This window comes from Vicugna pacos, chromosome X (assembly GCF_048564905.1).
Source record: "Vicugna pacos chromosome X, VicPac4, whole genome shotgun sequence".
Taxonomy (NCBI): Eukaryota; Metazoa; Chordata; class Mammalia; order Artiodactyla; family Camelidae; genus Vicugna; species Vicugna pacos.
The window spans coordinates 4,934,594-4,957,580 of record NC_133023.1 but is presented as its reverse complement, the minus strand read 5'-3'; the positions used below and the strand labels follow the sequence as shown (position 1 = coordinate 4,957,580).

The following is a 22,987-nucleotide window of genomic DNA, read 5'->3' as shown; positions in this document are numbered from 1 at the left end:
ACTATTTACAATAGCCAAGACATGGAAACAGCCTAAATGTCCATTAACAGATGACTGGATAAAGAAGAGGTGGTATATTTCTACAATGGAATACTATCCAGCCATAAAAACTGACAACATAATGCCATTTGCAGCAACATGGATGTTTCTGGAAAATGTCATTCTAAGTGAAGTAAGCCAGAAAGAGAAAGAAAAATACCATATAAGATTGCTCATATGCGGAATCTAAAAAAAAAACAAATAAACAAAACAAACCATAAATACAAAACAGAAACAGACTCACAGAATACAAACTTTGGTTGCCAGGGGGATGGGGGATGGGAAGGGACTGGGATTTCAAAATGTAGACTAGATAAACAAGATTGTACTAAGTAGCACAGGGAAATACATACAGGATCTTGTGGTGGCTCACAGCGAAAGAGGATGTGACAATGAATGTATGTATGTTCATGTATAACTGAAAAATTGTGCTCTACACTGGAATTTGACACAACATTGTAATATGACTATAACTCGACTTAAAAAATGTTAAAAAAAAAAAAACAATAAGAAGTGAAACGATGCCTCCTAAAAATATTTGGCAGTGCCACGGAGAACTTTAGAATCTTTACTACATAGCTAAATCATCAAGAACTTTAGGAAATGTTTGTTTTAAGTCATCTGTGATCAAGACTGAACACTAAAATTACACCGGGACGGAAAAACACACCCTCAACTGTTCTATGTGACACAAAAGAAAGTAATTTTTAAAGTAACTTGATTTTACAGAAATAGAAATGAAAAATTATATACATAAAATTGTTCTGGCATTCTCTTTTCTATCACTGATTATTCCAGTCCACATGGAGACATATTAGCACTTTCAGTACACCTTAAGAATCAGGAGAGAACCTTGCCCAGGGCATGCACATGATGAATAAGATGCACAAATGCCTGGCAAATGGGACAGAGACACCTGCTCAGGTGAGTCCCCTGTGCATCCAGGTTGAGAAGTGCTGGGCTAGATCAGTATCTCTCACACTTTAATGAGCACACGAGTCACCAGGGCAACTGCATAAAACACTGATTCTCAGAGTGCAACCTGAGACTGCATCTCAACAAGCTCCCTGGTGAGACGTGAGACTCACTCTGAGTCCCAGGGGTCAGATAATCCTCAAGGGGGAGAGACATCCTTATCCAGGGAACAAGCTGGGCTGCTTGGAATTGAGTTTTCCATTTATTGGGGGCATTTATTATTTAAGACCAGTCTATTTTAACCAAGTGTTCCAACTGCTTCCACTGAAAAAAAGACCTCTACTGTAAAATCGCAGCATGAAATGTAAGAGGGCATAATACAAAGGTGGGGCACCAACTGGTACAATGCCCTTCAGGGTTTCTCCATTCCTGGAGTCTATGACTTGTACAAGCCTCTCCTGGTCAAGTGTGGGCTTCACCAGTGAGCTGATTCTAAAGAAAAGCAAGTGGCAAACAAAGGTGATGGGTGGTCACTTCTGTGACGAGGAGACAGAGCACCAACTTCCGTCTTGCTAGCAGATGCTCTATGTCATCTCCTAGGACTACAGGCTTTGATAAAGCAAGCTGCCATGTCAGAGAGGCCCCCGCAGCAAGGAACGGAGGGCATCCTTCAGCCAACATCCAGTAAAGAATGGAAGCCTGCAGCCCAGTAATCCATGAGGAACTGAAACCTGCCCATAACCAGGAAACCAGCTCCACCAACAAGTCAGATACTCAAGTGTACAGGGCACACCACAACTCATCTGGAAATGAACCCACAACATCCTATCTGGGTACCCAATGTTTATGCCTTTCAATATCGTTACTATATTTCACTCACTTTTGTTTCTTAAAAGTGCTACGAGATGTAAAATTGCTTCTGTTCTTTTTCAACTACTACGTTGGCATCTGAAATTAAGAGGATGAAAATAAATGTCTGTTAATCAAGACAGAGAAACTTGAAAAAGTAGTGTTCTAATTACAAATTTAAATGCTTACTGTACAAATGTTTGCCGAGTTTTAACTGCCTGACTCCCGTAACTGCAGTTCATGTGACTGCCCCTTTGATTTTTCCTTTACACGCAGCACTCTCCCACCTCCCAACTGTAGCTGGTTTGATACCCAACCCGTGATTTTGAAGGATGCACACCCATTTCGTCAACAAGATGGTGGTAACCGGATAAAGCATTCCACCGAGATTCATTACGTCATCCTTAGCCAACAGTTGCTTTCCTCCCAAAACTTTCTTTCCCACTCAGAAGAAATTCAAACTCTATGGTGGTATCAGAAATCTGGTGTGAGCCCAGCTCTTCTCAGATTACTGCTGCCGTATTTTCAGCTTTGCCTATGTTCTGACTCAATCTGAGAAGAACTGGGGTTTACCTCCCTTCCAAAAGGTGAACAAATAAAATGGATTAAGAGTATAAAACGTGCATTGCTTATGTCACAGTTCTCCGGGGAGCTCTAAGCCCAGGTGCGCATTCGGGAATGGAGAGAAAAATCAACACATTCTCCATTTATCCTTGGCTTAACTTTAAGCCCATAAAAAGTGACTACATAATCTGAGGTGTATGCTATTCAACACTCAGGGGATAAAGTATCTTTCAAAGGTTGTATTTTAAACATTATTTATTTAGAGATACTGTTCTCTCTGACAACGCATGCCCATAATTCTGAGTCTTTAAACATCTTTTATGAGACATCTGTCATCTCCAGCAGTTCACTCTTGAGTGATGCTTTGAGATTTTTAGGACCAAGCTGAGGCATCCCACACAAACATACGTCAGGCACCTTCAATCACTGAAAGGCAGAGTGATTCTGAAACCACGAGTGTTGTGCAACATCATTCACTATAAGTGACTTGTGTATGGGAGGGGGCATCGTGCCCAAGACTTTCTACGCTCATGCTTTTCTGTCCGTCTTTTGTTTCGGACTCAGGTGCCCTCATCTTTTCAGGATACAAGCAAACCCTGGGCTCTGTCCAGTCTCCTGTGGTGCTGATTATGAGCATGCGGGCCATACTTCCTCACACCTCTTTGGTTTACAAATGCTGCTTGTTTTCTTTGCTATCAGGTCACATATGGGCTCTTTCTGGTCACAGTAAAAACATTATGAGGGTCTCATCTCTTCCAAGACACGCTTTATTCATTTAACGGAAAAAAGAAACAAACACTTGCCTCTGGAACTAGGTAATTATGCATAGGACTTTACTGTTCTATGGAGAAGAAAGAGATTTCATCTTTCTCTGGGATAAAATCGTTTCTTAAGCAATACTTGACTGTTCACTTGTCATTCCATGCTGGCTTGTCCCACAGGCTGGAACTGCCCCTTCTCCATTCTCACTTCCCCGTTCCTTCTGCCAACCACAGGCATCTAAGCATGGATTCCAGGATATTCCCAAGCTCTGGAGCCAGCTCTTCTGTGGGCATGAAAATACACTTCTTGGGCTCACATTTTATCTGTGCTTTGGTTCCAGAAAATGAAGACCGCTAATAGCTGGCAGCTACATTTGAGGTTTTGCAGTTTACTTTGAGAAACTGTAGGCAAATAACCCTGCACACATTTTTCCTATTCCCACAAGGAGAAGAGCAACTGGATTCCAAAGTGATTGTCCCTTGGGCCAAGAACAAAGTATGGGACACAGCATGGGGATTACTTCAATTTTAATGCTGGAATTTTATCCCAAATCCAAAGTCATGACAACTAAGAAATACTATATAGCAGTATGTTTACAATATCCAACAAATGTCACGTTGACGCCATCTAAGATTTACTCAGAGACTACAGAGAAAGTATTTATAGTTAAATGATGTGCTTCTTTACTCAATTAAATATCTACTCCCTAAAACAAGACCTGAGACAAGTAGAAGCAAGGAGATTTAAATTTAAAACGTGATCTAATTCTGTAAATTGCACCACCTTTTCATATTAAAAAGGGTGGAGCATTAAGCTCTATTTTATTTCCAGAATAGTTAATTCCATTGTATTTATCTGTGAAATCTGTTTTCCCCTGAAGGGAAAGTCACACTTCTCAAAAGTGTCTTCTTTAGTCGACAAGACTTTACACATATCATACTTTCCAGTAAACTAAGGTCAAAAGAGTAAGTGATTCTGTAGTTCCTCCTGGGTCCATTATTAATATCACAAGTGGAATTTTGTAAGACTTTGAACTGATTCGAAACAAGCTAGTTGGACAGTTCCATCACTGCTGAAATTATGATAATCAGTTGTCATAAAAGCTCTCGCCTGCTGTGAAATATCTGAGCCCCAGAAGAAATATGCTGAGAATAAATACAGCCATGTTGATCAAAAAACTCTAAAAGAGTTCATATAAATGTGTGACAAGGAAAAAAACCAAAGATTTTATACAAGTTTTTAAACACCAAGAAAATTTAAACATAAAATCTAAATTATAAAGACTTTAAAAATACATATACATAGCGGAGCACAGAAAGAGAGACAGAGAATAAAAGTGAATTGCAAAGAAGGAATAGTTGCTTTCTGACTTGTCTTGACATCATTGGGGAGGCCCCTGGCTGTCCTGTCAGACAGCTGTCTTTACAGCAACTGGCTCCAACTCTGTATCATGACTTGCCATTGCAGTGTGGTTATTGTATTATTAGAGTAAACCAAACTGAATGAAACAAAAAACTCAAGCAAGAAACAAGTCCCCTTAAAAATTCTGTTTCCATTCAATATCAATATCATCTTTGACTCTCCAATCCTTTTGCTCTTCTAAATAAGGAGCCAGGTTGATTCCCCAGCATATGCAATTTCTCTTTACGTGAGCAGTCAGAGATGAAAAGCCACAAGGAAGATTCAACGGGACACAATATTTCTGCAGCACCGTCAGCACAGATACACACAGATGGAGGTAAACTGTCCATGGATTTTCATCTTTAGGAGACAGCAGGTCTATTCAGTCACACTCACACACAACAAGTCAGAATTTCACACTTGCAACTGTTATAAATTTCAAATGACTGTCTTTTTTTTTTTTTATATCTTGTAGCCATAAAACACGCACTATAATTCTCAAGTTGTAGATCTGGCCAGTTTTACAATCTACATTTATAATTCTCTATTTTTATCACATTACTGCAACCCAATTCATACACACGTTGCTGATGCGGTCTGAAGTTGTTGTTGGCATGAGCTGAGTGGTGACAGATTTCTTCATTTTTGAAAATCTTCCCAGCCCCTGACAAGCCCCACTCTGCAGCAACTCACAGCATATGTGCTTAGCCCACACTTTGCAAAGACGGCGCTATTTTAAGGCCCCACACTTGTCTTACTGCAGCAATTTTCTTTACTCCTCACCTGCGCCTTTGCTTTGCCTTTGTTTCTTGAATTAAAATGTAAAAGGCAACCGACTACACAGCTGGTGTGAAGGAGAAAGTGGCAGAGACGATGTGCTTGGGTTAGAGCAATTCCCGAAGAGATGCCGGGGCAGGCCCAGCTCGAAGATGCCCCCACCCCAGGATTCCATGCCCCGGGCCCGCAGAACTACAAACACAAGGGTTCACACCCCACCCGAGGAAAAGGGGGTTTTGGACGATGTAAATAAGGTTGCCCATAATTTCATTTTGAGTCAGTTAAAAGGGAGGTTAGCTTAGTGGGTCTAATCCTGTCACCCGAGTCCCTCACAAGCAGAGGATTTCCTCCAGCTCTCAGAAGAAGGGGAAGCCAGACATATTCCAAGCATGAGAAGGAGACACTGAGTCGGTACGGCTTGGAAGACAGGGGGGCCACGTGCAGTCACCAGTGAGAGGAGTCCAGATGCAGCCTAGCATCTACCAGTAAAGCAAGGACCCCCACCCCCTTCACCCTGGGAATGAGCTCAGACTCGAAGTCTTGTCTGGAGCCCACAGTGAAGAGCCTGCCCTGCAGGACACTGTAAGACTTCTGTCTTGTGAGACCCTAGGCAGAGGATCCAGCAACATCTGGATCCAGAACTGTGAGCTAATAAACAGGTGCTGTGTTAAGTCCTCACATCTGTGGTCAGTTGTTACAAAGAAGCAAAAGACTAATACCAATGCCTTCCATCAAGCTGAGGCTCTGCTAGGTATAAAGTAACTCACAAGGATGCAATGTACAGCATAGGGAATGCAGTCCATATTTAGTAACTTCGTATACTCTCTAATCTATAATACAATATACAGTATAATCTATAAAATACTAAATTAATGTTTTCCACCTGAAATTAATGTAACACTGTAAAGTCAACTATACTTCAATGAGAACAAAACAAAATGCAATACACCAAAACAAACAAAAAACTTGGGATCTGCTATTTTGAGATCAACAATGTGCAATTAATGTCCACTGGAGGATTCATCCATACCCTTTGTCTTACAGTGAACAAGTAATGCTGCTTCTGTCATCTGTACATTTCTTAAATCCAGCCCTTTCTCGATTTTCAGCCTGGCGACTTTCATCTCAACGTTGGTAAGAACTTCCTCACTCCCCTCATCCCCTGTCTCCTCCCGGAGCTCACTAATAATCCACTGCTAGATTCATCCTCTGAAATGTAACTGTGACCATGCAATGCCTCTAAGTGGAAAAAAAAAAAAGAATTATCATTACCTACTTTATTGTGGCTAAAACCCTCCTGTTGGAACTCAAGTTCTCCAAGACCTGTCTCCAGTCGTCCCTTCTGGCATTATTTCCCTTCTCTTGACGTCACACAGGGTTGGCTCCGATTAAACTGATGCCTTTGTAGCGTGTTCTGACTTGTGCCTTTGCACAGGTGTGTCTCTGGCAGACCTGACACCGAGCAGCAGCTTGCGGGGTGCCCTCCCTGGTACAAATCTTTCCATGGTCTCTGTTTCTTGTTTGTAGAAAATGGGCTTCATTCAGCCTCCTTGACCCTCCCTGAGCTCCAAGGGACACAGTCAAACAGCTGCTAATCAGGGAAGGGAGGTGGTGCAGAGACAAGAGAGGAGCAGTCAGGAAACAATAGTGCAGCCTTGGGGCAGGTCCTGGAACCCTCGTCAAGGAATATACAAAACAATACCTTTAACTTCTGCAGGAACTAATTAAGGTCTCCTCAACCCCTGCCTTCAGTTTATAGAAAAGCTTCAAAGTCTTTCAGGCTTTAGATGGTTTTTTTCTGGGGGACACTGGGTCCATCAGATGCCGGCATTCTAATTAAAAGCAACCTTCCTTTTGTTACTAAGCTGTTGCCCCAGGATCATACCCCTGCCCCTCCCTTAAATAGAAACCAGTTATTCTTATGTAAGTCTCAGAAGGCAGCCGAGAAACAAGAACGGGTTAGAAATCTGTGAAGCCCAAGACGGGGTAGGATTTGACTTCCAGGGGACCTGGAACCTTGTCACATGCATTAACTGCTAAATGACACACCCACCAGAGCCATGACAACACCTGGAAAAGCCCAGGTACAAGGACACAAAAGAAAGGTGACAGGCTCCAGCACACCTGGAACGGGGACATGATGGCAGAAGCCTCCCATAGGACTCCACACCGCCCAAGCCACAGATGGAGATGTCTGTCCCGGTCCTCTTAGCTGGCGGCTCCCTGCTCGAGTGCGTTCCTTCCCCTTCCCCTTCTGAGCAATAAGGCGGCTTGTTCAGTTCGCCCCTCTGCCTCTGCTGCCCTAACGGTTCCACAGCCGGGGGCAAGGACCCACACTCTGGTGGGCTTCTTAATGCAGGAGTCTCTCTACCCGCTAACATTTCTACCAAGATGCCGCCCATCCTTTATGGCTTAGTTCAGATGTGACCTGCTATGTGAGGACCTCTTGCACTGTTTGAGTGTCTTTTCTACTTTGGGTTTCCATGGCCCAAGGCTGTGGCCCTGGGCAGTCTATGCCTCGTGATCTAGGGTGTGTTTAGCTCTGGTAAGCTCATGGAAGACAAAATCTCCACTCCATGCATCACTGTCTCCTTGGGCCATGGATACATCACTTGGTCCTTGCCTAATGTTAGGAAGATTCTCCAAGAGGATGAGTTTTGTGCAAGCTGTAAAGAATATCTAAGGATGTGAGAGCCTCCTGAAAATACATATAATATACATTTAAGTTTAAAAATGCCAGATTACAGGACATGGAGCCCAAGATAATCTGCGTTTTTGTTGTTGTGGTTACTCTTTGTTTTTTGGTTCACTTTTGGAAGAAAGAAAAGAAGAAAAGGACATTGGACTCCAGTGGTGTAAAATGACTAAATGCTGAGAGGCGACTTCCTGTGCATGAGATGAAGTGAAATACACAACACCCTATTTTGTGCTGTGCATGTTTCACCGATTAAGTTTTTACTGTTATTTCACATACTATGCCTATCTCCATTAGCAATTCCCAGGCTGACGTAATGAGTCCTAGGTGAAAATGCCCAACTGACACTGCCTCTGCTATTTTCTAAAACTTCCAAAAATGAGCTGTTCATTGCCAAAGGCGTCCTTTGCTCTTCAATTTCCAATCTAATTTAGGCAAACAGTAGGGGTCAGATGTAAAACGCATCCGGTGAAAGCAGGATGGATGCAAAAATCCAAAGTCTAGGAGTCCTTGCTTGGAAGGCACTTCCTTTGCTTTCATTTGAAAAGAGACAGTACAGTAATACAGCTCTGCAGCCTTGAAATCGTTAGGCAGGCTCTCAACTTCCATCTCCATCATTTCAGATGACAGTGAAAACAAAATAACTGCCGTTTAAAATAAAACTGTGGAAAAAGAAGGGGTTTAAGATGTGCTTTCATACTTACAAAATCAAAATATTTTTCTTAAAGCTCATATAAAAGTATTTTTCTATTCTGTCCTTGCAGACGTAAGGTTGGAAGTGAAACAACTCCAATAAAATAATGTCAAATTATATGTCAAGTTATAATGTCAAATTATTAGCATAAATGTCACATTAAATGGAAACATTTCTTAGGAATGGGCTGTCATTAGTAATTATATGTTTTTGTTTGTGAGTCAAATTTCAAAAATGGCCTATGTTATTTAGTGCTTTAAATGCTTCCCTGTAGTATATTAGACTGGAAGGATGGAGATCATTAGTGTGGAAGGACCACTACAGATCATTTATCCAATTTCATTTTACAAGAGAAGATAGAAAGTCAGTGAAATGTGGGGTTATCGTGTGAATTGTGTTCTCTGTGCCTTCATTTTGAATCACCAAATTGCACAGCGCACGTATGAAAACGTGCTGATGGAATCCTAAGTTCCTGTAAATTACTTAAACATAAACTCTCAGTATCCTCGGGTTCCACATTGTGGATGCAGAACAGTCACACATATCCCCTTATTTCCAGACGCCCATTTAAAAAAGGGAAAAATACCAAGAAGGAACCAACAGTTGGAAAGAGAAGTGGAAGAAGTTTAACACTGAACAACAGATTCGAAATGGTTTCCGGAAGGACTATTAATATAGGAACCTCAACAGTGCAGCCCACCTTGCAGAACATGTGCTGTATTCTCTGATGATGATGATCAGACTCAGAACAAGAGGGAGAGGCTGGTGGGGGAAAAGGAGCTGGGTGATCACGGCTGACGAGAAGGCAGAGTCCACAATTTCCATCTGCCTTCCTCATGCCTGCACAAAAACCAACCAACAGAAAAACCAAAGGCTCTTCTCTTTACAAGCTGAAGGACCACCTGGGGAAAACAAGTAACTAGGGCAGGTTCTGATATCTCAGAGTACGTGATACCCATATTCTATCACTCAGGAGCCCGTGACACTCAATGCAACGCTCAAAAGCTGAATCCAACACCACCTGACTATTCACAAACCGTGCTCACTGGAGAAAACTGATGGAAAAGGGAACATCATGAAACCACAGTGAAAGAAACTCACACCAACCACCTACTATAATCAACTCCATCGTCTGAAAACCAAAAGTCATTAGTCAGAAAGAAGTCAGGCAGAAGGTAAGGTAAAAGAGTGTGTCAGTTAAAGATAAACACTGATCTCAAAGGAAACTGAGATGATTTAGGGGAAAGAATATAAAACACACACTGACTTAGCCCGTAGCAACATTCAAGTCACTCTGCATCCATTAGCTAAGATTAGATTTATGTGAAAAGGAAATAATGATAAAGCCAGAACAATATTTGAAAATTAAAAATATAAGGATGAAAATGGTTCACTGGAAGGATGGAAAACACGTCAGGAAACTCCTAGGATATCCAACTAAAAGATACATGTATACAATTTGAGATACAAGCTTTAGTTCATCAGTCAAGAGCTTGCATCAAACCAGGATTTTTGAAAAGAGAAAACAAAATGGAATACATTATTTTTAAAAATATAAAATTGGAAATGTGGTTTCATGTAAAAGGTAAGATGAATGAAAGAGAAGTCATGCCCTTGTGAAATTTCAGAACCCCAAGAATGAAATCAGTCCCCGAACAGTAGACCATACAGTCAGCGTAGATTACATACAAATGAGTGAGATTACAATCTGCTTTAGAGACGTCATCTGTGACTGCGCTTATAGACAATAAAGGGTGACATCTCCGAGTTCTTAGGAAAAAATAACAGGAAGCCACTCAAACTATTAATCAAGTCTGAGGCTGAGCATGAACTTACTTAGGCTTCAACAAAATTCATGCCCTACACAGTCTCCTTGGTGATATAAAGATATATTCCACAAACACAAGTGACAAATATAATGAAGAGAATGTATTGGTTTCAAGAAATGACTAGTCACCTAGGAGTCTATTTTTTTAAATATGACATCTGAGAAGTCATCCAGGAAGGAAGTAGTCCTAACAATTCACAGACCTTGAAGAAAATGAAAATAAAAAAATAACTTAAGAGAAAAATAGAAGGGATTCTATAAAATTCATATAAATGAATAAAGAGAATAAATAATTCGGTGAACACCTCACAACGCCTATGCTTAGTTTCACAAGAAACAAAGACCGTCAGAAATTCCAGGAAAAGGCCTGTTGTCAGGAGGGCCGTAAGTTTCAACTATGAAGTGAATGGAATACGACCGTGCTTGGTGTCCATAGAGCGTGGGTTCCAGTGCCCCCATGGTTACCAACTCACCTGGATGCTCGAGGTCCTTACAGCTGGTCCTCCAGATCCACTGACTCCGCATCCGAGGATTCAACCAGGCACAGACTGTAAATACAGCACTCCACCCGCGGCTGCCTGAGTCCGCGGCTGGGGAACAGGCGAGTAAGGCGGGCTGACTGTAAGCACACTCTAATTAAAGAGGACTAGCCACCTCCACACAAGAGACTTTAACTCTGATAACACACTCTCCTGCGTGACGCGAGGCACACGGCACGAGGAGCCTGGAGAGGGTCCTCAACACGTTCTGAGGCATGAGCAGTTTCCATGCAGCCACAACACTATGGGCAGCAAAGCCAATGGTGGAAACAGGGTCTGGGGCTCACAGTATTTCCGGAGGTCCACGGAAGTGCACTGCTTTCCTTTAAAATCAGGGGGAAAACCCACACATTTAGGATCATATGAAATGCTTCAATTTTTTTTCCTCGTGTCAGGGAAAAAGAAATGAAAACTTCAGGGTGTATGAAAATCTATTATGGTGGGAGGGGGCTCACCAAGGCCAAAGTGCCCAGGCCCTGGCAAAGTCAGGCTGTGGCCTGATGAATGTTTTGTTCTTGTTTTCACATTTTAGAATTAACTTACACAAAAAGCACAAAAAGATCACACTGTATTTCCAGAACAAAATATAGGTGTCATAAGCACTTGACAATGGATACTGAAATATATATATTTTATAAAATATTTTATCTAATTTCATTATTTTACAATTATATAAAATAATATATAATTATATTAAAATATATATATTTCCATCTCCAAGAGGTAGGAGGTCAGGAAGAACTGGAGGAAAAGCAGGGGTGTTAGAATTCTCAGATTACTTAACACTGAACAGACAGTGTGTAATGGAAAAATATTTTTTTTCAGTTCAAAAGTTCATCAGTAAAAACAATTAGAGTTGTCACATAGAAACTGATTAATAACTGCCTACACAAAACAGTAGTAGAGAGAATAACTCCCTTCTAATGATGTCCATGCTCTTATCTCAGAAACCTATGAATGTGTTACCTCATACGGCAAAGGCGACTTTGTGTGATGTGATGAAGTCAAAGATCTTGACAGAAAATCATTTCTTGGACAATCTGAGTGGGCCCAACGTAATCACCAGGGCCCTTATGAGGTCATACGGTGGAAGATGGTCACATGTGGAAAAATGACATGAGGAAAGATGATTAAAGGATGTGCTCTGAAGACAGAGGAAGGGGCCGCAAGCTCAGGAAAGCAGGTGTCCTCCAGAAACTGGAAAAGGCAAAGGAATGGATTCTCCTCTCCTCTCCTCTGCAGCCTCTGGAAGGGATGAAGCCCTACCAACGCCTGGGTTTTGGCCCACTGAGTCCTGTTTCAAACTTCCGACATCCAGGCCTGTGAGGTAAACAGTCTGTGCCATTTTAAGCCACTGAGTGTGTGGGTATTTGTTACAGCAGCGGTAAGAAACCAATGCAAGCACACGCATGCATTAATACATGGCTGAGTAAACGGATGGATGAACAAACCAATGTATGGAGCTGGTGCTGCAGGTATTTCCACACAGGGACTAACTAGTATCCCCCGTCCCCGGCCCCAGGGCTGCTGTGACTGTGTGTCTTAAACGTCTATCACCTCCAGACACACTGTCAAGGTTCGACGGCTGGCTTGCTTCTCGCTCCCCTCTCCTGGCTGCTCATTCGCTTTCTCATCACTGCAGACGCTCATCTAAACCAGGATAAAATGCTCCTCTTGGTCTTTGTTTTAAGATATTTTATTAAGCTGTTTCTGTCTTTTGAGTATTTATACATTCCTGGCTTGTTACAAAGCAGAAGGACGGTTTCTTAATGTTACCAAAATTTCCCATCATCACAGCTCCAAACCACACGCTGGCCGCTTTGTAAGAACCAGAAACAGCCAGCTGGCATCCTTAGTCTAAAGGAATGCCGGGCCTTCTGTGGGTCCGTAACCATCTTTTATTAATTTAAAATGGGGGTGCCGGAAACATTTTTTTTTCAGACCACGACTAGGGGTCAGTCCTCAGGGAAAATGCTCATTTAGAATCACATTACGTGCATTCTGATATTAAACTGTAATATGCAAAGATGTTTCTAAAATACATTGGAAAGCAACTGTCTGTTTCAAACCAGGTCTTGCTCGTCTAACAGAGGTGACATAGAAAAAGATCCAAGTATGCAACCCAGTTCTATGCATAACTCAAGGCAGGAGTTTTAGCTCTGGATACGTATTTGAATCAGCTATGGGGGCTTTGAGAAATGGACAGGCCTCCTCCCCCAGCCCTCCCAGCCCTGCCACAGCGGACTTAGAATCTCTGAGTATGCAACCCAGTTCTATGCGTAACTCAAGGCAGGAGTTTTAGCTCTGGATACGTATTTGAATCAGCTATGGGGGCTTTGAGAAATGGACAGGCCTCCTCCCCCAGCCCTCCCAGCCCTGCCACAGCGGACTTAGAATCTCTGGGCACGGTGTCCCCCCAGCATCTTTAAGAGAAATTTTCTGGTTGACCATATGTGCAACCAACAAGGCTTGAGAAAAAATGACAGCAAGCAGCTAAGCTACTGAGACCCGATACAGGCGATGTGTTGTCCAATGGCGATGTTACCAGTAAAGATGCTCTGCCCATGTTTCGTCACACCTGGGACACTGGTATTGACTTATGCCCGCCTCATTCTTCCTTCCAGCCGAAAGCTGCCCCTAATGGACCGTGTCTTGCCTTTCACATGCCACGTGCTCCATAAAGGCTGTCATAGGTATTCCTAAATCTGATCCTAAAACTACTCTTAAAACTGATTCACAATCATGTAACGGACAGTTGGGCCTATTTGCAAATCAGAAGACTGCCTTCCCTAAGAACTGTCAAGCGGAAACTAGGCACACAGATTCACACGGCTAAAGCTTAAGCAGGTTGCAATGGTTTTCAAGTATTTCACTCAGTTGAAAAATTCATGTCTGAAGCCCTTTTTGAACTCATTTTCAACTGGCCATTCTTCTGGATTGATACAATTGACCAAGTACCTCCAGTCAAGGAGATTTCAAAACGCAGAACCTTATAAAAATACAGTTCAATCTAACATTTTCCCCCAATTTGAGTCCCCATGGCCTCCAAAGATCTAATTATTTCCTGGATTTGGGAAACTTTTTCTCCATGGGAAAATCACCTTAAATGCTTCATTTGGTAAAAGTTCAGTGAATGTTGCTTATTTAATTGGGTGACTTCCCCCACCCTTCTCATCACTGGCATACCTTCAGCACATCCAGATGTTTAAACATCTGATTGGCTCTCTTATCCTAGTCTCCAGGTTACCTGAAAAGATCAAAGGAGTCATTCTTGTTTATGTATCTATTTGCCCCTCCACCCTTGACACTGGGAAGGATCAGTAAAAAGTTATTCTGTCGCACTTACTTAAACATTTTTAAGTGAGTGACGGATTTACTGGTAATGTGTCCTGTTCACATAATCTTATCTAAGGATCTCTAGAGTTGATTCTTCTGAAATTTTGACCATCGAATCTTAATTCCATTAATCTCTGATGTCTGAGATTCATGGTTATGCTCTGACCAAGGATAGACTGATGACTGGAGCACGTAAGATCTAGCAACATTGTTAGTAATATTCACGTTATAAATCTTCCCCTGCAATTTCTGTGGCATTTTCTCTCTCTTCTCATAGTTTCCAGTTTGCATTTAATTCTTTTAAGAGATGACAGACAGAAGCAGGCGTCCACCCAAAAGGCATTGCCAAAGAAGAAGAAGGACTGTTTTCTTCAGTATCTCGAGGCAGAATATTTTCTTTTCTTGTTGGAGGTTAAAATCATCAATTATCTGTGTACATTACACATTTACTTAGAAGGGGAAGGGTATGTGATTATTCATTTGCTTGCCAACTTAATTTTCCACTTTAACTTACTACAAAGTACTGAAGTCTCTCTTTTTTTAAACAAAATGACTCCATGAAAACGGCACATTGCACTAAATATATTAAGGTACAAAATAGTCTCCGTGGACCATGAAAAGGATTACAAGTTACACTCGGATACTTTAAAAGCAAAATCAGTAAGTATTTATGTGTCATACGGTGTATACACGTTTCCAATTAAATAGATAAATACACTTTGCCTTAATTCCCACAGGAAAATATATCAAGAGCTAACAACTACGACAAAGGAAAATAATTACAGGACTTGCCATTATGTTTTCCCTGCATAAGTTGCTGACTCACTCGCGATTAATGTGAAAGCTGTTTTTTTTTTTTGGTTTTTTTGTTTTGTTTTGTTTTGTTTTACTGCTCTAGGAAGTACTCGTAACTACAACCACACAACGTAAGAAATAAGTCCTTTGGTTAAAACTGACATATATACAAAAGATAGGAGAGAAATACATCTACGTATGAAAAGATTATAAAGGTGGAGAGGGCATGGGTGATTTTCTGATTCTTCTCTTTTTCTGTGTTTCATTATCATGTGTCACTTTTAATGAAAAACAAATAGCATTGTTTCTAGGAAAGCACTAAGTTGGGAGGTGAGGGGATGACAGGTGGAGCTCAGAGCATGTTTAGGGCGGTGACACCCCCGTAAGACACTATAATGGTGGATACCTGTCATTCATTCTACGTTTGTCCAAACCCCCTGAGTGGACCACAGCGAGAGTGAACCCTGACATAAACTACGGGCTTTGGGGTGGTGATGCTGTGCCCATGTGGCTTCACCTTTGGTTACAAAATGCACCATTCTGGTGAGTGATGTTGATGATGGAAGGGAACTATGCACAGGTCAAGGAAGGAAGTATACGGGAAATCTCTGTACGTCCCTGTCAGTTTTTGAGTGAACCTACAACTGCGGCTGAAAAATAAAGTCTGTACAAAGGAAGAGCACCAGGGATGGTGGCTCTGAGCTCATACAGCATGTAGACACATGTGGTACATCAGCATCCCCCACTGCTCTAATAATTGCCAAAACCAGCTCATTCACAACACTGAGCTCTGGTTCCCAAAACGGCCACCACACCTAGTTGACCTCAGTATCTCAGAATGGATGCAGTGCCATGTCTCCCCATCACTATAGTATCTCCAAGTTTTCTCAAAGGTGGAGGAGAATCCCCAAATAGTTCTCCAGATTCTCTAATGTTTTAAATGCCTGTAGGTTTTTTTTCCTTTTTAATTTCTGGATTCCAAATGTCTAGGATCCAGTATTATATACGTCATATGTTTAGAGAAATGATATGTCACCTGGGGGTTCTAATGGGCCTTTAAGCCTGTTAAAATAGCCACTAAAATACTATCTGGTGTTTTAATCAATCAATAGGATGGGCATTCTCTTCATGCATTACTTTTTTTTTTCCTAACGTCATAACTACTTGGTTAATTTAAGGAGGCTAAAATCAGAGAAAATGAGAGAACTCAAAATCAGAGCAAAATTAAAGTATTATTTTAGGCTCAATCCATAAGCCAGACATTTTATGAAGGGGTGCAGTCCAGGCAGATGGCTGGAGAGGAAAATATGATCAGACTTCTGGAAAGGAGTATTTACTCATCCGCTCCTGTGCCTTGTATCATGGTGTCGTGCTCATGCTCTTGAAACAGTCATCCCAATAACCTCCCTCCTAAACCATGACCAGAAGGCAACCATTCTAACAAATCAAAAGTTGGGTGTATGGAACTATTCGTAACATATTATGACCACATATTATCTGAAGTGCCCACAGAAGGGAAAAACAGATAAGGTGTGGTATATTGATCAAAAGACAAGGATTGACTTTCAATTTATAATTCAGAAATGCATTTGATATTATGGAAAATAATGCCATTAAATGGAAAGCAGACTGAAACACTTTATGGAGACTACAATTTCTAATATATGAAATATAACTCTTACGCAACATTTAAAACTCATTTAAAAATGTGACTTTAGTACGTGAGAATTCTCCTGTTTTTTGTTTCTGGTGAGGGATCAAACCATTTTACTGAGGGCCTTTCGGCTTTTGACATTTGAGACAGTGTCAGTTGTGTGTAATTTGAACTTAATGAAAATCTTCACAGAATCCAATTTAGAGCTGATTAACAAAACAGAGACCCATTAAGCCTGCAGTCTTACAATGAAAAAAAAATAATAATGCCACGAATGCACCTTTCTGCCATTTGAAAAACCCTGGAGAAAGTGTGAGTTGTCTTTTGCTATAAACAAGCTGTGCATTTAGGGATCACTGGTGTAACCTCTCTGAATAGAAGTTTCCTTACCTGAAAAAGGATGGCTTTGGAGGCCATCTCTTAATTTGCCTTCAGTGGTAATACTCTATTAGTTTATAAATCCTATGAAGAAAATATAAAACAAGAAGCAAATTCGCCAGCATGGAACCATGTGTAATAATCAGAGAACAGTTTTAGAATGGTGAGATAATCAAAAACACTGAATTCGGACAATCCCAGCTAAGGACAAATTACATATCCCTATAGAGGTATGTAAGAGGTAAGATAATTTATTTTTCTTTGGATAGATACCTGGACAGTTTCCAGTGCAGGGCTAGAAATAATTGAATGGAAAATTCTACTCCATGTGTGTACCTGGTCTTTGATTTAACCCAAGTAAACGACAGCCAAAAGAGTAAGGAATGAAATGCAAGATGGAGATGGCCGTCATGAGGGATCAATTTTTTTCTTTCACATCTTTTGGCTATCTTGAAACCTCTATTTTTTTTTTCCTGTAGTAATATATGCAAACCCTTTAAAAGAGGGGTGGTCCAGAGCCAGTGCCTCTGTGTTCAACGGTAACTAAGCAAATCAATTCCAGGATGTTCAAACCAAGCAGTTACACCACGTGATCACTGAACTAATCTATATGCAGCTTCATTCTCTTCTGAATACTTTTTTATAGTCTTCCCATCTGTTACAACCACAACTTATACAGAAAAAAAGACGTCTAAGACCATCCTACGTACCTATAGATGGTGTTTGATCCTGAAGTCACCGCTCTTACAAGTATAATTTCAGTGGCTACAATCAACACGCACCCTTTTGAATAATTACCTATGCCCTCTTTGGTCCAAGATTAAGAGTTAGGTCCTCTCCTGCCTCCCCTGCTACCTGGCTAGTTTACAAAAGGCACAGTCTAGACGGAATCCACAGCTCACAGTCTAATAGTACTAGGCTCCAAAGAATGCTCAAAAACACTCCTAACATATCGATCAGACCTCGGGACGTACGTGAAAGAAGAAACTCAAAACATTTTTTTTTCTACGGAAACCAAGAAGAAAAGTAATTTTGGAATCTGGGGTTTGTGTAGTGGCCTACATGTAAATTTCTTCTTAAGTGATGGAATTTCATCTTGTCTGGAAAACTAAAGTAACAGGAAATAACTAAGACCAAAAAATGAATTTAAAAGGGGTAACTTACATAAATTTTACATAAAGCATTTGAAGAGCACAGTATGATTTTAAATGTCTCCAATTTTATTTGAAAACCAAATAGGTATTAATTACGCTTTAGTAGCATCAAATTGAGACAAATGGGTCTGTGACAGGAGATATCCTTAATTCTAAGCTTTCCCCTCAACTGCCTTCTTAGGAATGCCAACTCTATTGCACATAGAATCTTCCAAGAAAGACCATCATTTCTGAAGACGTGAAATGGCCACTATGGTCAGCGTCTTCAATTCAACTATATGGCATATTATCTCCATTTTATCTATTTTCAGGGTGCCATTATGAAAATTCACATATTCGCTCCTTTTTCAGCAAATATGCCCTGAATACACGGCACATATCTGTCTCTGAGCTAAGAAAAGTGTGTATTATGGTGGTGATCGAGACTCACAAAGTTGCAGAAAAATGACTATAAAGATTTAATCTATTTTCAGCAAAGACCATGCTTAAGGTGTATGTGTTTTAAGACTTCCAAATCTCTATATGACCACCCTCAACAGCCTTTAATAGAGTATCTTTATGCAAGAATTTATGTCTACATCTCTGTAACGAAAGGACATGGTGACTTTATCTTTGATAGAATTTCGATTTTTCTTATTTTCATCTTGAGTCTATTTTCTCGGTGTGATTTTCAACTGATTAGTCTAGAAAGGATTCATTTTCCAAGTTAGCGATCACTTGATTGGTTTGAGTCTGAGGGGTCTCGAACTTTTTCAACCACCAGAAAAATCTCACTGCTGGTGTTGGGTTAGTAATGATCCTCTTGTAGCAACTATGATTTTCAAATAAGTTACATAAACTTACGTGATGCTCACATAATTTATTGTCTGATGTATTTGTGCCTGAAAATTGGAAGGCAAGACACTCTTTGAAATGCCAATACTCATATCTTAGTATCTAGTTCTATTCTGCCGCCACTTAGAATGGTAATGCTGAGGACTGTGCAGGTCTTCATGCCTGGACCTGCTTGAACACTGGAGGCCCACGGAGCGGGGGTGTAACAGGAAGTTTCCAAACAGGGGCAAGTTTTAGTCCAGAAAGTTTAATTTACCTTCAGATGCTCATCTATTCTAAGGCTCTGAGAGACTTAAGGATCACAGTTTTTGCTTGATTTACATTCTGACTCCTCCTTGGAGAATTTCTAGGGATCCAATAAATATAGAACTGAGATCTTAGAGATCGACCCATCATGCTGATGAAACGTTACCGAGACAGAACTACAATCCAGAAAATCAATGTATGTCTACACAAGCAGATTTATTTAAAGGGCTCATAATTTTCCAGTTTATTTTTATTTTTTAATGATGATCCTGCTTACATGGAAAATGTAGGAATTTTGCTTTTGCAAAATACAAAGGGGCCAGAGGCAAACAGATGAACTTCAGGACCCTGTTTTGTTATTTCTTGCAATTTGTTCTTAAGCTAGTTCAGTGTTTCAATAACAAAGTTATTTTTTATGCAATGAATTATTGCTTAGGCAGGCACAGGAAGAGGGAACAGAGCAGTCGTCAGCACGCTGGCTTCAGTAGACATCAGTGAAGAAAATCTGTGGTTCCTGTACCCCAAGTTTTCTTCCAAAAATAACTTAAATGGATGTTAAAAACTAACAGACTTTAAATATAAATACAAAAGTTGAAATTAAATATAAAATCAAATCAAATTAGATATAAAAGTTGGTCACGAACTTGAGTCAGTTTCCTCATCTACTCCCACCTGTTTGTAGGTTCTGCAAATGGAGGTGAAGTATACACTTCACAGACGGATAACATATTTAAAACAGTCATAACATGTATTTGATAAGGTGTGATTCTATAATAAAGCTTTCATGTTTCTTCTTTACAAAATTTCATATGAAGTTTTTTCACTGGAGTATAGTTGATTTACAATGTTGAGTTAGTTTCTAGTGTCCAGCAAAGTGATTCCATTGTATTTATTTATTTCCTCCCTTGCCTTCCCGGCTTTCAGGAACTTAGGGGAGAGGAAAACTACAGAGAAATTGAGTCATTCAAGATTTATGTGAAGTGGGCCACGTGGAGAGCCCCGCATGAAGTCTACCTCCCCATTTCTGGAGATGGAAGGCTGGGATCAGATCCCAACTCTCCCTCACTTTTTCCACTTTCTGAGAGGGGCTGTGGAAATGCCTCAGATGAAGTGCTGAATCTGGCCGGAAAGAGAACCAAGCTGACTGTGTAACGGAAGTAAAGGATTCAAGGACTTAATTTGAATTCAGAGAATAATCAGATACCTGAGAGTACCACCTTCCTGGTGGAGAAGCCATTTCCTGGAGAAAAGCCAGCGGGAGGATTCTGCTACACGTGCACCAGAGGACAAACCAACCCTCTTCGAGTCCAAGGGCTCAAGGAAACTCGGTATTCAAACCGCACCCACGACAAACACAAGGGGAAAGGTGTTGAGAAGCGTCTGTCCGTGTCCTATCAGTAAAATCTCTGCAAAGGGCCACCCATGACAAACGTGGTCAAAACAGAACAGTAAAGCAACCATCTCTGAAAACGCAGGAGGCTGTAAAAGTGCCCAGGAAATAGCTCTAAGAGGCTGGGAAAACATGTGACCGTGTTCTGCCATCACAGTGTGCTGGTAAAACTGTTGTCTCTGGCAACGTTGGAAGACAGATAACGTACCTAACGAATTGCTGTACTGGGACAGATACTACAAATGACTACAGATCACTATGCAAATCACTACAAGAGTCATCTGGGCCTTACTAACTGCATATGAGAAGGTACTAAAATAAATGGAATGAATGTAGAAAGGGCAGGCTAATTTGGAGACAGAATTTGGAGAAAACAGAGTCTGGGAAGAGCAAAATTGGAAAACAAGTATGTGTCTTATTACCAGCCTGCTGAATGAGAACATGAATCCCCACAAAAGTTAAAATCCTGGGGGTAAAACCCCAGAACTCCCAGAAAGCTGCAGCCTCAGGGTAATGACCAAACAGAGAGCGCTGCAGTGAGAGCCTGCACTGAGGTTTCTGAAATGGGGAAGACGGGGCCTGGCAGAACCGCCTGACTGGACACAGCAGCTACTACGAAAATGAGGGCGTTGTTTCTGCATGGCCTTGCACACCCCAAGGAGTGGCTGAGTCTGAGAGGAAAGCATCTCTCAAAGAGAAGCGCTACTTCCTTCTGGCACCAGCATGGCATCAAGCTCATAGGAGACCCTCTCAAATTCTGAGACAGCTGTACCGGCAAAAGCATCACCAGACTGTGATAAGAGGGAGTGGCTTAGTTCAAAATGCAAACGCAAGCCTCAGGGTCTCCAGCGACGGAAGGGCAGGAAGCAGGCAGAGACCTCTGTTCAAAGGATGTATTTTCTTCTTATTGAACAGCTAAGGAACATGCTGAAAAAGAAAGAACATTCCAGAAAGTGGAGCCCAAAGCATGGAGAACAAGAGACTAGGGACCACTTCCAGGAAGCTGACTTAACCCAGGAGTATTTTCCACCCCTGGAAAAGGGCCCTTCTATAATTCACAGCCGTGTAAATAATGAAACAGATATGCATATGCTCATTTTCACAGCTCTCCAATTTATATATTTTATGAAAAGAAAAAAAGGAAGTTGTCACTTATCATTTTGAATGTTTTAGTGCTCTATAAATTTTTAAACATGTGTCTACTTCTTTAACTATCAGTAGTGACACCCAGATGGTGATATTAAGAATCATTTTCTGTTTTCTTCATTATAGTTCTGTACATTAAAAAATAAACTCATGTTATTTTAAAATAACATGAATTTTAAAATTCTTAAATTTTAAGAAGTGTAACTAATAAAAAAAATTCTTATTCTAGGATGTTCTGTTGAAACACTTGAGACAAATATTCAAAGTTTATGAAAACTAGCTGGCATAGCATCACTTGTTTTAGGGAAAAAAAAAAAAATGAACCACTTTATTGCCCCAAAGTTGAAGGCGTAATTTTTTTTTTCAAAGAGTATTTGTTAGCCATTAAAACATAAAATATTTGTTAGTCATTAAAATAATTTAGATCACCTTATTATCATCAACTTAAGTTCCTAAATATTATACTAAGTGGTTAAAAAAAAAGATGATCTGTTAGCATACGTAGCTATAATCCAGTTTTTGAAAGTATATATCTACCTCCACTAGGCAACAGTCTGAGTGCCCATCAACATCTAATTTAAATACATATAAAAATAAATTAACTAGATAAAATGTCATAAAATTAAAATATGGCAGAAAGTTAAAAATACATAATTTCAATCCTGAACTCTGCCCATTGTTAAGCCACCAACATGAAAGTTAAATATTAAATCGATTATAAAAAGAAGTAATTCACACATTAACTCTCCAGATGAAAACTGAGCATCCCTGACTGTCAGTAAGGTGAGGATTTCCAAATCTACGAACCCAACTCTCACTTCCCGTGTGAGCCCCAGAGCTTTTCTGATGCTTCTGAGGCAGCTCTAATAGGATTTGCAATAAACACTATGTAAAAAAAAAAACAAACAAAAAAAAAAACTATTTTTTTCTCCCAAACCGATCATTTGCATTCTCGAGTATTTATGCATTTTCCTGAGATGACTCTCTGCTA

At 40.6% G+C, this 22,987-nt stretch overlaps 2 long non-coding RNA genes across 2 annotated transcripts in view; one reads left to right on the top strand and one right to left on the bottom strand.

Moving 5' to 3' along the window:
- The window catches only part of LOC107034155 (uncharacterized), a 442,513-nt gene that overhangs the window by 230,490 nt on the left and 189,036 nt on the right, over positions 1–22,987 (bottom strand). The gene's annotated exons all lie outside the window — the stretch shown is intronic.
- On the top strand, positions 10,993–21,984 carry LOC140691935 (uncharacterized). Its single transcript, XR_012067546.1, has 3 exons — positions 10,993–11,125; positions 12,011–12,390; positions 20,385–21,984. It is a non-coding gene; the product is annotated as an uncharacterized lncRNA (long non-coding RNA).